Source organism: Erithacus rubecula, assembly GCF_903797595.1.
Source record: "Erithacus rubecula genome assembly, chromosome: 5".
Classification (NCBI taxonomy): Eukaryota; Metazoa; Chordata; class Aves; order Passeriformes; family Muscicapidae; genus Erithacus; species Erithacus rubecula.
In genome coordinates this window covers 11796160-11811470 of record NC_136687.1, presented here as the reverse complement: position 1 = coordinate 11811470, position 15311 = coordinate 11796160, and positions in this window count along the sequence as shown.

Below are 15311 nucleotides of genomic sequence, written 5' to 3'. Positions count from 1 at the left end.
CCTATTTCCAGAAAGGTACAGGGCAATCATCATGGAGACTTCTTTCTTTACAGGAATGAATCAGCTTAACCAGCAGGATTTGTTTTGTTCTACTCTATCTGATTTGCTGTAGAGATTCTGGTTTGCCAGAACAAAATGTCATGGCAACACAGTTGAACACTCATATTTCCTCCAGCCCTAAACAGGAACCATTGTGAGCTTTCTTCTGCTTCCTTCAGAGGGGCCAAAGAGTTCACCTCTGTGCAAGCCAGCAGTCTGTGCTTCCTGGTGTGGTTCCGAGTGGAACCACAGCCCTGGATGGCTGCAGGGAACAAGACTGGCCTGACTTCAACTCGAGGAAGAAATCTCGTGTTTCCAGCCTGCTGTGCTTTGCTGCCAGGAGGACACCAGCAAGATACTCACATGCCTGCTCAGGAGTGCCTACAGAAGCCATGGCTCTTGCAGAAAAGCCCTAGCCCAAAACACTGAGGGAAAAACTGTTCCCTCAAATTCACACTGACCTCGTGGCAGAGCTGCTGCTTCCCAAACTGCTCACTCAGTTCTCTGCTCTTGGCACTTGCCCAATTCAGACACACTTCATGTTCTTGAATCGTCTGCATTTCTCAGTCTCCTTGCTCACATGCAGACAGCTCTGCTGGGCTGAAGTTAATATTGCATGACTGCTTTCTGAAGGGAAGGAAAAAAAAAGAAGAAGAAGAAAACCCTCTTTCTCCTTTTATTTTTAGTCTATGGCACAGTTTCAGATGATCCTGGACTCCTTTCTGCATCAACTTACACTTGTCATTAATCTTACAAATCTGAGAGTGAAACAATTCTTAAAAATTAAAAGAACTCTGTATCTCTGGTAGAAAGGCCCTGGAAGTAAGATGAAACCAATGTCAGAAGCATGAGCTGCTTCTCCCTGATGCTTGCTTGCCTGTCAGCATCTCCTCTACCCACTCCCCCAGAGGAGGCAGGCTTTCTGATCTGTGGGAGGCTTATCAGATGGTGTCTGTCTAAATCAAAGAGCAAATAATGCTGTTATACAGCATGTAGAGGTGTTTTGTTTTGGTCCTTTTGCAATAATTCTGCCTGAAAAAGCATGCCTTCATAGTCAGAATATACCTTTTATATATGCTCCTTTAACAATGATTCATCTTTCTTTGAAAATCAGGGCTTTCAAAAAGCCCTACTGTTTTCCTTCACTTAGGAAACAAAACATCTATTAAATAAAGATTGTTATGCTTAGAAGCACTTCAGAGTGCTGAGGCAATGCTCCAACATATCCTGTCTTCAGTGTATTTCACCAGGTACAGACCAGCTCTGTCTTTGGAAGCTCTACCATCTCTAGGCTAAGGATCACTGTGAGAAGCTGTTTGCTCCCAGAGCTGTTTGCTCAAACCCTGCTGGATCTAACAGCCCAGGAGGGGAGGCTGCACCATCCATGTCTCCATGCCCAAGCAGCAGTCAGGCTGAGATGTGTTCCTGGGAGATGCATGCACTCAGAGCACACACATATGATATATTTATATATATATATACATGTGTATGTAAATATATGATATATACATATATTCGTGCCCAGACACACAGATGGCAGATACACAGAGCACTTACATGAACGCTGAGAACCCACAGAAATGTTTCTTCCCCCTTTCTTTTCAAGACTCTCTCATCTTCTCTCAAGGCTCTTTCTCCTCTGGCAAACCACAACACTAGTGACTCACACCTACACAGAGTCTATGCACAATTTGAGAAACAACCAAAATTAGTGTTCCTCAAGGAAAGGCCCCAATAGCCCTCTGTTGGCCTGCCAAAACCAAACAGCATCAACACAACTCCACACTGAACACAGCTTTCTTAGGCAGTGTAAAGGACCCTTGGTGTGGAAGTGATAGTTTGGTATTAAGTGAGGGTTACTGGAGGTATTACAGGTGCAAAGAGTGTTCCAGGGGACAGAACAGGAAAGTGCTGACAAAATATGGTGAGAAGGTTATAGAAAGAGTATGCAAGGCTCTAGAACTCAAGTGTTATTAGTTATTAGTTCCATCATTAGTGTAATAAGTTTTTTCTGCCAATACTTTAGTGTAGAAAGTATGTCTTCTTTTACCTGAAGAGACTAGGAGCTCAATCTTGCCATTTAAGAAAATTTTAATGTCAGAATTTCCACTTCAGTATTAAAAAGGGGTATGCACTTGTGTTGTCTGAGCTGGAATGCCTCAGGTAAAAGCAGATAAAAAGAGCACAATGGATGAACAAGCTTGTCTAAAGTGAGCCTTGCTTCATTGCTTGTAATCTTCAAATACTGAACTCTGTACTTATGTTACTGATAGGAACAGGAGTTTTGCTGTAGAACTTCTGGCAAACAATTGTAAATCCAAATTTCAAAGGTTCTTTGGTACATATTAAAAAAAAAAAAAAAACCAAAAAGGATAACTTGAGTTTATCTGAAGTATTTATTATGTGTGCACAAAAAGCATTCTGTACTAAGATCAAAGTTGTATGCTATGTCATGATTGCTTACAAGTTCCTGCTTCTGCACTGCTGTGAAAGAGCAGCAGCAATCCTGTACACAGCATTTCACTAGGAACCATTAAGATGATTTTTGAAATTATTAAGATGCCAGTTATGAAACTACATTTATGAAAAAATAAAAGAGAAACAGAAACAAGGAGGCTTTCAAAGCTCAGGAAGATGTGCTTATTAGTCAATGCTTATTCATGCACTGACTAATGTGAAATGTCACTTGTTCAGAAATCAGTGTGTCTCCACAGCCTGCAGCAGCCCACAGGTGGTCTCCAGACAGTTACAGACTTCCCTGACATCAGAAACATTCTGTTTAAACTACCTTGATATTTGCTACAAAGCACAGTTCAAAATTATAGCTCAGTCTTCCCTAGCGTGTTGTGTCACTTTCCTGAACTCTTTGGGAATTTGCTGTCTGTGCTCCTTGCTTTCTTCCTTGTCCCATTTTCTGCCAGCATAAGGGACAGAGGAGGCAACAGGTACACAACAGAGAATTGTGTCCTTGGACTCCTACAACACAGACTGATGTTTCAGCTGAAATCTTGTGGTTTGGAGGCAAGAGGATACACATGTGCTAAATAACCTCAGGCTGATAATGAAAGGCAACTCTGAAAAAGGCAAAGACAATCCTTGGATGTTATAGCTACATACTGCAAGCAGAAAGAGGAAATTATCAATGTTCTTGTGTGAAGCATTTCTGCTGTCTTCTCTGTGGTGATGCATCATTCCAATCACTCACACTTAAAACATAAAATGAAAAATGGGCAGGATGACCCTGAATTTGGAGACTCCATCACATGTGAGTGGCTTGAGTTATTTATTCCATCCAACCAGAACTGAGAATTTTACATGATCATTGATTACAAATACATCATTGCATTGTTAAGAAAAGAAACTTCTGCCAAAGTGAGAGAACCATTTGTCACTACTAATTATAGGCTCATAACAAATAGCTTTAGGATAGAAAATTAGGGAAAAAAAGCTCTGAATAAGAAGTATGCTGAGCTTGTGAAGCAATCTTCCAGATGCAATAGAGGATACAAAATTATGTCAGGGTAGGTGAGAGATGCCCAGGGGTCCATCAGGGCTCCCAAGAGCAGCTGGGAGCACCAGGCCAGCCCCAGCCCTGAGCATCTGCACCTTCCTGGGGCTGGGAACAGCCCAAGATCAGGCCAAGCTTTCAGCCTGTGGGATGACTTCAGTCAGGGGATCCTGTGGGTGGCAAAGAATGCTGCACACCAGAGTCATTGGGGCTGGGATGGACATTCCTGAACAGGGGCTGAAATGGCATCCTGGGCAGGTGGAGAGGCTCCCAAGGGGCTGAGCAGGGACTATCAGGCCTCTTGTTATCCCCCTCCCAGGGCTCCTGTGAAAAGAAAAGCCACAACCTAACTGTTCCTAAATTGGGGTTCGAAAGTCACTCATTGTACCGTGTCTGTAACAGTAAAGGATGAAAACTGATACACACAGGATCACTTCCAGTCCTGTATTCCCAAGTTGTATGATGAAGTAGGGCAGAACAATCAATCCCACAGTCAATTCTTCCCAAAATCAATGGAATAGACTTACTGGATCAGACACCTAAAAAAAAAAGCAGGCCAAAAAATGATGCCCAAATGGCATTCCATTTTCTGCTTTCAGAATGAGTCACTCAGATGACAAAGGCAGCTTGCAAGCCTTTGTGGTGCTGGGTAGAGCTCTAGATTACACCTCCAAGACACAGACCACAGTCAGAGATGAGGTGTAACATCTGCAGCCTCTCCCTAGAGCTTTCAAATTCTGCTGTTCTTGATGCAGCAGAGCAGTCATCATCTCTTGACTCAACTCTAAATCTGCACTGGATGTTAAGGTATTAGCTCTCAGTGATCTGTCAATAAATGTCTCAACAGCACAAATGATGCTACATCAGTTTTAGCACAGCCCGTCTGGAAGACATCCAGACATCCATTATCACCAGAATATTTCCTTGGCAGAGTTCACTCACCTCACTGGAACAGTACAACCACTAATTTTAGAGGGGCCATTGGTACTCCTCACCTGATGTGCTTGTTCTTGACTATATTCTTCACATAAATAATATATACAAGAAAAGAGACAGGAAATCTACTGGATAGTGAAATCCTGTGCAAATATTAATGAAAAATTCATGAGCTGAATTCATGAGCTGAACATCCTGAAGGGGACACATGGTGGCTCATAGAGCTGTTTGCTCAGAATTACATATTCTACAGCTCTACTCTTTGCAAATTTTAACAAAAGACTCAAAAATGTTGGTCATTGAGGTACACAAACATGTGAAAGCTATGACTAGCAAAATCTCTCTGCTAAGCACACTTCTACTCTCCTGTGACTGTATCTGGTTCTTCACAGACACAATACAGCAGCATATTTGGCCATGGCAGGGTTGTCACTGTCTTCCTGGTGCTGTGTCCTACAAAGCTTGATGTGCTAAATAATGGCTTTTATGCACTGGAGGTCATGGCTGTTCTTGTATCAAGAGAACCAACATCTGAATGATTTAACAGTTTCATCTGCCAGAAATGTCTTTAGACCATAAAACCTCAATATTCCTGAAATAGCAACAGAAAAACAGACAAACAAACAAACAAACAAACACCACAAACCCAAAGCTTTTAGCACGTAATTTACTGTGGTATCTTGGGGCTCATAAACTGAGTGATTTAAAATTTTTTTTAAATCAGGACTGGTTGCCCTAGATTGAGTGTTACATTAAATTTGAATGTGCTGCCAGAGTAATTTGGATTGAAGAAGAGGGTGAATAATGCACTCTTAGCTGCTTTCCTTTATGTCTGTAAAAGCTGAGTAGCACAAAAGGATGCAAAAATGCATATTTCCAGATAAAACCAGAAGTGATGCAAAGCAAGGTGGAAATCCATCCTCTGAATAATTTAGTCTTGCTATTAAAGCAACAAGAGTGAATTTACTCTAAATTCCTGAAATGTTTGTGGTGTGATCCTGTATCACAAGTCTCTGTGTTAAGTGCCCTCAGCATCCTCCATTTAAGTGAGTTCACTGAAACTAGGCTTTGACAGTTCAAAACTGGATGCAATATTACATAGGTGTTAATAACCATGTAATCATAACTCAGGTGTGGTGAAGGGCATATGGTGCTTTTTATAATGCCTTTTTGATGAAATGTCATGAATGAACAAGGGATGTACCTCTGCATGTCTATGTCTCTGTATGCAATTAATGCATGGTTTGCTGAAGAGTAAATAGTGTACTGTTAGAATTCGGGGTCTGTTTTGGGTTAACTACACTCTCTGACCCTATATTGACCAGGGTGGATGGGACCAGCCCATCTCCAAAGGTCACTTAATCATGGTTTTTGTCCAACATCCAAACCTTTTTATTACCAAATAGCTAATATAAGTCAGAGTCACTCAGTACTGTGGAAATCCTTGATGCAGCTGTGTATTTGGGGCCATGCCAACCCACTGCTGACACTCTGCCAGCCCAGGTAAGCTCTGCCAGCCTAGCAAGAGTCACTCCAGGTTCATAAAGGCTTCTGAATGACACGTGACACTGCCTTCTTTCATGGCTTGCTTGTGATCTCTACAGCGTGACAATATTTCTTGACAGCTTACTTTATATTATAATTCTCTGCATTTAGGAAAAGCCTTTCATCAGTGGATCTCACAGAGCTGTACAAGTGATAGGTTGAGGTTTTTTAAATAATCTGTTTATATAAAAACAGATTTCATGTTCTGATTCCCCTATTTTGCTTAGTAGTCAAAGCTATTTCTTTTTTAATAAGTATGTCTCATTTCATTGCCTCTCATCAGCAGGATTGTGTGAATTTCTGTCAGCTTTTTCTCCAGAGGAAGTTGTCAGGAGCAGAGTAAAATATATTCATATGGGCCAAGAAACAACACAGGATCACTCACCACCTAGATTTTCTGAAGCAGGGATCAATTCCTTTAAGGATGCAAGCTTTTGTCTTTCTATAGTAGATAGATCACCATTGTTTTCCTGACAGTTCAGTGCTGATGATTCCAGCTTTTGGTTCTTTAAGCTCTGTAAAAGCTGGTCATGATATATGATACAGAAATTATAGGATAATTTTCTATCATTATCAACTATTTTTGGCAATCCACTTCCAAGCCATAAATAACTACCATTGGAAAAACAATTCTATCATAATGTCTGCACACAGACAAAATGGAGCTAAGAAGCCTTTTTGAAATTTCCTGGCAGGATTTGATTTTTGTTCTTCCACTTTATATTGCATTTTTTACATGTGCATGAAAGCATTATGAAATAGAAAAAAAAAAAAAAAAAAAAAAAAAAAAAAAAAAAAAAAAAAAAAAAGAAAAGAAAATAAAAGAAAAAAAACCTGTTGTTTTTGTCCTGCCCAGCAATTATTAAATTGGTAGATCTTTGAACTTCAGGGACCTAAAGTTGCTGAAAATACTCTTACTGGGCTTCAGAACCATTGGAATTAGAACTATTTCCTATTCAATAGGAAGAATTTCTTAATACTTAACACATTGAATAGCCCAACTGCAGTAATTTAAGAAATTGGTTACAAATGGAATTAATCTAATCTCACTTAAGGAGCTTCTCTGTTAAGAAGCTCTGATTCCCCTTTCAGTGGGGTCATCTTGGCAGACTCTACTTAAAATTAAGCCCGTAGATGCTTGAGTTTTTGAAAACAAAGGTCTCTGAAGACTACTTAAATAGTCTGGAATCAGATTTTCACTAGATGGGAAATACTGTAATAATGATACCAACCTGTCTACAGCTCAATTCAAGTCTCTCCTCATAAATGCTGCACGACTGAGAGTTCCCTTTGCTAGACTGAGCAATCTCCCATGTAAATGAACATTTTGGTGGTTTACATAGTGGAGAGGAGACAGTCCCTCTTCCAGAGCTCTGAGTAAAGCTTTGGGATTGCTACATTTTATGATGCACATCTTCTGATGCAAATTCTTCTTAATTTCAGAAGTTCCCTGTAGTTAGATGAATTATTCTCTGACACTACTGCTTTTTTGAAGTCTTTTGCCTCTTTTTTATTCCTCCTGCCTATCAGGCTTCTTTTTAATTTGCATATGTTAATCTTTGTCTGCCTCATTTGCTTAATTAAGAGTACGGTTCTGCTCTACTAATGAGAACAAAACCTAACTTCTAAAGAGCTTGCTAATGTAGAAGGGAGAAACTGTGTTATGATTTTAATATATTTAATATATTCTCCAGGACAAGATTAATATTAATGTTAGAAAGAAGAAACTTCTCATGCCCCAAGACACAAGAAATATTCACTATGCTTTTAACTATGTTATAGGAACCTTAATGTAAGCTACCATCAGAAGGCAGAGGATCAACACTTTCACATGTGGATGCCTCAAGGTAATTACTTTAAGCTGTTTCTATTGTAGGTCTGATTTTTATGGTGGTGTCACATGCATCCCTTAATGGGGGTGAGGAAATGTGTATGTGTTCACAACAGCTGAAAATAAGGCAACCTTGTTTTGAGGGCTAAATAGCATTCCTTAACATGCTCAGCTTTGACAAGTTTAGTTTGGATTCGAGCTGTTAGAAACCAGAGCACAGCAAATCCAAGTACAGGAATGGCATGGGAAAGTTCTGCATCCCAGAGAGCTGTACCTTCCCATGTCACATGGCAGGAAAATTATTCTGGCTCTTACCAGTGGCATTAGTGGTATGCTACAGAGAGCAGAGCCTGGGTCACCAGCAAAACGTGACAACTATAAATGGAGTGGCTGATTATCAGCTGCAAAAACAGCATGTAGGAAAGAGCACCACGACCCAAAATAAAATGTTGATGTCAAGCATCAACATTTCCCATATAAGGCACCGAGAGCTTCATTAAATGAAGGATACTGTCAAACCCTCAGGGGTATCCCAGGTACACGAGTGACAGCTGGAAGTCATTGAATTTTTTAAGTTTGGTCATAATGATTTTTTTTTTTTTTTTGTTTAATAGCTAAAACCTTTGGATTATGAGAAACTTCATTTTTATTTATCTCCTGTACACTCGCACATTTCTTCTCTTGTTGACAACAGCACTATAATCAAATTTTACAGCCTTTCTTGACAGACCAAATCAACAATAAACATTTAGAAAGGAATGAGTTTTGTTTGTAGCTGTGTCTCTCTAAAAGACAGTATATAATCTGCCTCTGGGAAGAAAAAAAAACTTTCCTGGTTTAGAAGCTTTGTATTCTTTTTGTTGTTGGGAGTAACACAGGTATGGCTTCTCCTGAGCGTGGCAGCAGACATGGAAACATTACTGACTGCAGAGTATCTGCAGCACAGCAGTCACTGGAACAAATGTAGAAGGTGTTCTGTTACATGACAACTGTGGTTTTGTAATTCCGAATAGGGTAAAGATCCTTTCAGATGCCCCTTAAGCTTTAACTGCTCAACAGTTTTGGTAATTGCAAATTGCCTCATTTAATTTGGTTTAGGCTGTTGTGAAACACGGAGGTATAAATATATATGGTTTCCCGAGACTCCATTACACCTGTTTCAGGCAGGATAATTTTCGACAGAGTAAAACAGAATAACCATAACCCATTTAACTGCAGACAGCAGTCAGAGCTCTGTGCTCAAAGACACCATATTCAGGTAATGTTTCACATGGGAAGTTTACATGTTCTTCCAGGTAGTGTATACACCTTCTGTCTTTAACCAGGAAAACCATTGCTTTTCTTCTTACTTAGGGCAATTATAGGGAGTATTCTAATGTATATAACATCTTAAGTGTTATCTTTGTAAGTGACTGAATTCAGTGAAGGAATTCGACTGGAAGGTAGCCTGAGGCGAAGAATTCCATGGGTTAATTATGCAACATTCCTTCTATCTCTTCTAAATCAATTGCCTCTTGATTTCAATGTCTGTCCCCTTAAGAGGGTGAGAAGGATCTAATTGCCTCCCTCTGGACCACTTGTTACTGCCTATCCCTGTGAAATTCGCTTTTATGAGCTTGTATTTGCAATTTGACTGGATCAAAACTCCTTCCTTCCCCCACTCGTTAATTATTTTGTCATCGCCTCAGATTAATTCTTATACATTTTCTGACAAGATGTCCTAAGCAGAATTGTGTATCACTGGTAAAAGTGCAGACCATGATACAACAGGGGGTTTTGTTGGTGGGGTTTTTTTTCCCCAAAAAAATGTATATGTAATTTTCCTTTCTTCTTTGCACTGAGGGTACTAGAGAAACAATTTTTTGTCGATGGCACTGGCAAGAACTACCCTTGCCAAAGCAGGATTTAGTTTAATAACATCGTATCCTTGTATTACTGCTAGCTCCAGGTAAAGGTGGATTGATTCAAACATAAAATGGGATGTAACTTCTGGTGAAAGGGGACTAACAACAGTATTTTAACATCTGTTAGACACGGTGTTCCAGCCCATCTGAGAATAACATCACATATCTTGGAGAAGAGCACAGCAATTAAAGGTCCATATATGCTCCTCAGCCTAAAGCATCAACAGCCTTTACTTGGTATTGGCTTTTTAGGGCTCCCACTGCCCTTTCCAAAACACAGAGGTCAGAGAGAGGGTTTCTGCAACTATTCCTTATTGCTGGGGCATGTGAAGTGCATCTGTGTTACTATTCCAATTGTCTTACAACATTCAAGCTTTGCCCTAGATTTCTGTGACAAAGAAAAATCAAATTTGCCTTGTCTTTCTGACAAAGCTTGGAACCTGTAAAAATGAGGAATAACCAAGGTTGTGCTCTGCCACACCTGAAGCTAATCTAAAACTGTATAGTTGATTTTGCAATCTTGCACTCATTTAACAGTCCTGTGAAACAGGCCAATATTCATTAAATTGAAAACCAACCTGGCAACTCATTAATTTGGTTTGGCCCAGTTCAGGTCTCACATCGAGGAATGGGAACACATGAATGCCAGTATCTGGGCAAGGGATGGTGGAATAATGGGTGGCCTGGGGAAACAAGTGCAGGATTGCAGCAGCCCCAGAATTACATTATTTTAAACTGGAGGGAATTTGATCTTCACCATCTGGAACAAATTCTGATCCTACAAAGGGCAGTGGAAACAGAATTTCGTACCAATTCTTAGTATGTTTGCAGTTTTGTGTATTGAATTATCATGTTGTGATAGTATTTTATGAAGATAGCAACTCAAGCTATTGTATTTTTTTAGCTTTCAGTGTATTTCAGTATACCAGGGTCAGAAAATATTCATCACAGTTTGTTTTTAATCACTGAATAAGCATTCTGATACTGACCCCATACAAATCTGGCTAGAATTAAAATTAAGTATTAAGTCTTAAAAAAGTATTTATATTGTTGGTATTTGTAATAAATGTTTTATTAAATATATGTAATTCCTAAAGAACCTACATATTCACAACTGGTGCATTATTAAATGTCATAATAGCAGCATCTATGGATGTGTAAGATTAATTCTCATTTCAAACTTCTTGTACCATTTCTGATTTATTATCTGAGGGCAGATTTCACCATTTAGACTTCAAAACAGGGAGAGACAACAGCTGCAGCCTGGAAGAAAAAAACCCAAACAAACAAAAGCCAAACCACAGCATAAAGACGAATTTTACTTAAATTCCTTTTAGAAGAGCTGATAGCTACTCAGCATCAGAGAAAACTTGTATATAAATGCAATGCTATGCTAAGTGAAGTACCAAAAGAATGTGAAATACTTTCTAAGGGGTTGTTAACACGTGCCTCAGGCTATACTGCTGAGCTGCAAATTTAAGGGGCGTGTTGTGTTTTCATCAGTATTCCAGTCACCTCTCAGTCAGCCAAGAACAGTAAAAGCTGAAAAACCATGAAAAGTTGCTATGAATTTCAGAAATTCCATGTGCTTAGCAATGCAATAGCATAAACTTTGATTTTTTGACGCTTTCTCAGCTACTGCTCTGAAATGCAGCTGTAAGTCCTCACACCTTCCTCACAGACACTTCCATTTTATCTGGCCCAGAGCCTTAAGCATAAGGTTAGTATTCAACTCTCAATATGTGAACACCTCTGATATCCCGTGCCTAATGGTAAATACCTACAGGCCTGAAGAACTGAACCTTCTGGAATAGAAATCAATCACTACATGTTTCACAAGCTATGTATGTACCTGCAATCCACTAGGGAAATAAAAAGGAGTAAACAACATTTGAGCATTCTCTGAAGCAATCTCTGCATGATGTCCATGACATCACTATGTAATTACTGCTATGAAGATGAAGCACTCTTGAAAAAGATGCAGAGAAACCAGGTTTTCCAAATAATTGATAAATGTCTTAACACGTGCTTAGTGCCAGGCCAAGGACAGCAGAATTTTTCATCTCCTCAGGTACATCAATGCAAAGTGGCATTGCAGAGATTTCCCAGCTCAATCATTCAAGAGAAAAGATGTAGGACATCTGGGAGCAGTAACTTCTTCAACTATTCCTAATAAATCTGCATCTAAACATGAGCTGGCTGTGGTTCCCCAGGAGGCTGAGCTTGCTGAAGATCTCTGCCCAAAAAACCCAAGACATAAAGCATGAGGACAATTGCTGAAACAAGAAAAAACAGCTACAACTTGCCAACCAAGTAATTAAAAACTAAATCAAATATTTACAAAGGCAAAAGTAGCAATTCATTAATTCAGTTCCCTTCTATAGTCTGAAGAATGGAAACTTCTGGAGTACCCATCAGTTTCATTGAGAAGATCCAGATTTGGATTTTCCATCTCTTAAATACTTGAGGCATCTGTGAAAAACAAACAAACAAAAGCTTCTGAAACTGGCATTGAATTTTTTTACAGGAGTTTCTCCAGGTACACTTGCTACTTCCAAGCCATGATTATTATTTGGCTATTTATCAGAACCTAGTGAATAGGATATTTATAATGCATCAGCTACATAATTTCAATATCAAATCTATATTTAAAAATCTTATTATGTGAGCAGAGGTCAGTGCTTTAAGAAACTAGAAAGGCAACCCTTACAAGTAGGGAAACTATCTTCAATGAACTAATGTAGTTGCAAAAATGTAAGCATGATTCTGGACATGTAAGAAGAGATAATACAGCTTTGGAACACAAAAAATATTTATGGCCAATGTAGACTTTTTGCTTTGTCCTTAGCATGAAACATTGACATAATAAATACATAAAGATTCATGTATTTCTAAAAGATCCAAGAAAAAAAAAAAGCTGGTTTCATATAGATTACTTGATTTTTAATGGGCATATGGCAATTATTCAAGGAAAATACAGCTCTTTGAACACAGAATAAGGAAAACGCAAATACATTTAGCACAGAAGTGAAAAATACAGAAACCTCTTGCAACAATTCCAGTGTAGCTGAGTGCAGCCTTTACTGCTCCTCGAGCACAATGGCTGCATAACCCAGCTTAGGACAGTTTCTTGAGAAATTTCAGCATCCTTTCACCCTGAGATGCTTACCCCTCTCTGCCTGAAAGGCTTTACATCCCTGCACTGCAACACTGATTCTTCCTGCATTTGAGAGTCCAAAGGTTTTCCCTTCCCCAGCCTGTTCTCCCAGCCCCCACAGGGCTCCCCCATCCCTGTTTTACAGGTCAGTGGGTCAAGAGCATACCAAAAGCTTTGCTGTTTTTATATTCTGTATTCACATGCAGGGCAAGGCAGTCCTGTCATACCCATCTATGGTGATGCTCTTTTCCTGTTTTATAGGAAAAACCCACTCAATTCACAAATGAAGCAAGCTAAAAGGGCAAAAACACAATAGCACATATTTCAGAGGTTTCTGCCAATTAGATATAAATGCTTTGCCTTGCTGTGTCATATGGAGCTTAATAATGTGATTTATATTAATAGCACTGGAAGGAGAGAAGAATTCAATTTATCAAAAGTTATATAGGAAATACAAAGGGATGGATGTGGTCCAGCTTAATTTAAACAGACATCCAACCTGGCCTCAGGGGACAACTCAGGTGATAAACTAGGAGTTTGTAAAGCGCCTCAGCAGCATCTGGAGTTGAATGGCATGAAACTGTAGGATATTATGATTGTAAATATATAAGGGATGAAGGTAAGACTGATCTTAAAGGAAATACTGACTGCGGACAGGAACTGCCTTTCCAAGAGCTCTGTAGGAGGAACTCGGGGACATGCATAGCCCCTGGTGCGGGAGGTGACTACGGCGACTCAATTCCTGACAGGTGCTGACAAGGAGGGAGGTTCCCCGGCAGAATCAAAGCTCTGCTGTCGCAGCAGCTTGAGGCACACTGCCGGTAACCGGACAGCGACCGCGGGGCAGAGTCCGCACAGCAGCCGCGGCTGGGGACAGACGGGAGCCAGCGGAGCGGAGCGGCTCCCCCGGACACCGCCCAGCCTGTCCCTGTCCCTGTCCCTGTCACTGTCCCTGCCACTGTCCCTGTCCCTGCCACTGTCCGTGCAGAGACACAGCTCCTGACATAGCCCCTGTCCCTGCCGCTGCTGCCCCACCCGTCCCCACGGGCTCCCCATTGATATCCCCGCCCGTGATCCCGGTGGATGTCCCCCATATCCCCGCCCGTAATCCCGATGGATGTCCCCCATATCCCCGCCCGTAATCCCGGTGGATGTTCCCCATATCCCCGCCCGTAATCCCGGTAGACGTTCCCCATATCCCCGCCCGTAATCCCGGTGGACGTTCCCCATATCCCCGCCCGTGATCCCGGTGGATGTTCCCCATATCCCCGCCCGTAATCCCGATGGATGTCCCCCATATCCCCGCCCGTAATCCCGGTAGACGTTCCCCATATCCCCGCCCGTAATCCCGGTGGACGTTCCCCATATCCCGGCCCGTAATCCCGGTGGACATTCCCCATATCCCCGCCCGTGATCCCGGTGGATGTTCCCCATACCCCCGCCCGTGATCCCGGTGGATGTTCCCCATATCCCCGCCCGTAATCCCGGTGGATGTTCCCCATATCCCCGCCCGTGATCCCGGTGGATGTTCCCCATATCCCCGCCCGTGATCCCGGTGGATGTTCCCCATATCCCCGCCCGTGATCCCGGTGGATGTTCCCCATATCCCGGCCCGTGATCCCGGTGGATGTTCCCCATATCCCGGCCCGTAATCCCGGTGGATGTTCCCCATATCCCGGCCCGTAATCCCGGTGGATGTTCCCCATATCCCCGCCCGTGATCCCGGTGGATGTTCCCCATATCCCCGCCCGCCGTTCCCGGGACAGGGCGCGCCGGCGCGCGCAGCGCAGCCCCGCCACCGCGCACGCGCACAGCGCCCCGCGCACGCACCCGGCACCGCCGCGGAGGGGAGCGCCCCGCGCACGCGCGGCGTAGGGCGGCGTGGCGCGGCGCGCGTGGCCGAGGGCCGGTCAGAGCCGCCGAGTGGCGCCCGCCCGGCCGCCCCGGCCCCGGCCCCGCCCGCCCTGCGCGCAGCTCCCCGCAGGGGCGGGGGCCCGCCTCCGAGGCCGCCCCAGCGCGGCCCCGCCGGGCCCGGCCGAGCGCACGGCATTTCCGGGGGCGGGCGCGCGGCGCGGGCTGGCGGGGAGCGGCGCGGCGCGAGCAGAGTTGACTATATATGGTCAAAGGCAGCGGAGAGCGGCGCGCGGCGCGGGCGCTTCCTGGTTGGCGCCGCGGGGCCGAGCGGGGCTGAGCGGCGGCAGCGCAGCCACAGCGCCCGGCCCGGCCGCGCCCGCCGCCCTTCCTGCCCCGGCTCTGCCGCCGTCGCGAGTGCGCGAAGATGCCCTACGAGATCAGTAAGCTGGCGGGGGCCCTGGCGGCGCGGTGCCGGGCGGGGACGGGAGCGGGAGCCCCGCGGGCTGCGGACGCTCTTGCGGGACGGCGCGGGGCCGG